This window comes from Bison bison, unplaced genomic scaffold (genome assembly GCF_000754665.1).
Source record: "Bison bison bison isolate TAMUID 2011002044 unplaced genomic scaffold, Bison_UMD1.0 scf7180017864103, whole genome shotgun sequence".
Lineage (NCBI taxonomy): Eukaryota > Metazoa > Chordata > Mammalia > Artiodactyla > Bovidae > Bison > Bison bison.
Window position 1 is genome coordinate 91,688 of NW_011494675.1, and position 2,554 is coordinate 94,241.

Consider the following 2,554-nt stretch of genomic DNA (forward strand, 5'->3'; position numbering starts at 1 on the left):
CGGACTCTTTTGTTGACCATGATGGCCACTCCATTTCTTCTGAGGGATTCCTGCCCGCAGTAGTAGATATAATGATCACCTGAGTTAAATTCACCCATTCCAGTCCATTTCAATTCCCTGATTCCTAGAATGTCGACATTCACGCTTGCCATCTCTTGTTTGACCACTTCCAATTTGCCTTGATTCATGGACCTGACATTCCAGATTCTTATGCAATATTGCTCTTTACAGCATCAGACCTTCCTTCTATCACCAGTCACATCCACAGCTGGGTATCCTTTTTGCTTTGGCTCCATCCCTTCATTCTTTGTAAATCACCAAGAAAAGGCAAAAGGGGAAAACCTGTACCTCCAATGTATCTGCTAATCCCAACAGGATGAACTCTGTGGGTGAAGTGTAATTTTTTCTGCCCATTGTTTATAGTATAGTATGCTTAAACTTAAACTGGGTGTGCATATTTCCCTCTGCACAATTTACCAGAAATACAAATATTAATAAAGTAAAACATATATGGAAAAGAAACCTAGGACAACAGAGCCCAGTAAACAGAGTCAGAGGAGAATTAGTAGACAAATTAATAAGCATTGGATTTTATTAAGTATTGGCTTTATTAATTCTGAACTGAGGGAACCACAAATGACTCATCTAAATACACATACATCACCTAAGGTTCTTTTTCGAATGCAGCATCTATGTTCTATTCTTTCCCTTCTTGTCCATATCCAACTGCAAAGTACAGAACTATTCTTGCTGAAGTTTTTTCCATTCTCTGAGCAGGTATTTGAATTTAACTGAAATCTTTTTTTTTTTTTCTCCTCAAGTCTGCTCTCTATATTCTTCAACTCCAAAATGTATGCATGGTCACTTGGAAATCACTTGTGTGTGATTCTCCAGGCAGCAAATAGTAGCCCAGTTTGATAACTGGTATTTTGACATCCATCATATTCTTAATGATATTGTAGTGTATTAAGGTACACAAATAACTGTTCTCCTTTCAAAGCACTCTACCAAACTAATGTCATGTGGCAGCACACACTATACCTGTTTATGGTGGTGAATGGCAGAGACTGCACCGAGTACTTACCAGCATTTTTCTCAGTACTAACTTGTCTAGTCTATTATTTCTGTTTTTACTAGAATCCCTAATAACTCAGGTGAGGCACAAAAAAAAAATAAAGAAGACAATTTTTATTCTTTAAGTGAAATGTAAAGCAGTGAAATTTTGAGTTACCATTTTGTAAAAATTTGAGACACATTCTGACTATATGCATATTGCTATCCTTTTATTTACTGTGGTCATGTATGGATGTGAGAGTTGGAAGAAGGCTGTGTGCCAAGAATTGATGCTTTTGAACTGTGGTGTTGGAGAAGACTCTTGAGAGTCCCTTGGACTGCAAGGAGATGCAACCAGTCCATTCTGAAGGAGATCAGCCCTGGGATTTCTTTGGAAGGAATGATGCTAAAGCTGAAATTCCAGTACTTTGGCCACCCCATGTGAAGAGTTGACTCACTGGAAAAGACTCTGATGCTGGGAGGGATTGGGGGCAGGAGGAGAAAGGGACGACAGAGGATGAGATGGCTGGATGGCATCACCAACTTGATGGACCTGAGTTTGAGTGAACTCCGGGAGTTGGTGATGGACAGGGAGGCCTGGCGTGCTGGGGTTCATGGGGTCGCAAAGAGTCAGACATGACTGAGCGACTGATCTGATCTGATCTGAAAGAGGGTTGGGTAACCATGGAGACTGGATTATAGGTTTCAACTGTGTCATGAATCCTCAAAAGGCAGAAACTCCAGTCTCAGAAATATTTAAATATGATCACATGCAAGTAGATACGGTTAAAGCCTATATTGAATTTTTTGATCTCTGTGTTATTTCAAAGCTATTTATTTGAAAAATTTTAAAAAATGATCTATTTAATTGCCTCTTTCTTTGAAGTTTTAGCTTATTACAATGGTTACATAATCCTCTACCAAATTATGATTCTTCCCTTTTTGTGTGTGTGTGCATATCCCTACACTCATCTGGCTGAATTTAACCTTCAATCTAGTTCCATTCTTAAAAGTGAGTGTCTTAGTCACTCAGTTATGTCTGATTCTTTGAGACCCCTGGTCCGTAGTCTGCTGAACTCCTTTGTCCATGGAGTTCTCCAAGCAAGAATACTGGAACGGGTTGCCATTTCCTTCTCCAGGAATCTTCCCAACTCAGAGATTGAACCCAGACCTCCTGCATTGCAGGAAAATTCTTTACCAACTGAGCTAAGATGGAAGCTCTGTTTTTAACTGAAATAAATTAGAAGGAGACACTAATTTCTTACTACATACCTACATGAATAATCATCAGACCCAGCTGGACTATGTGGACAGCAAAGGGCACTGGATGGTGTGAGAAGTGTGACAGATCAGCTTTGTTATATCCCAGATGACTTGAATATTGCAACTTCTATCAGGAGCAATTTCAGCAGTGAGGACAAGAGAAGAGCCACAAGGAATATCCCTCCAAAAGCTCTAAGTGTGGTTAGCATCTTAACAATCCCTGAATCCCACTCAATTT

General features: G+C 39.6%; 1 pseudogene; it reads right to left on the reverse strand.

The window, feature by feature from the left end:
• LOC104987631 overlaps positions 1 to 414 on the reverse strand; it is a 3,690-nt pseudogene extending 3,276 nt beyond the window's left edge.
• Between the last annotated feature and the right edge of the window lie 2,140 nt (positions 415 to 2,554).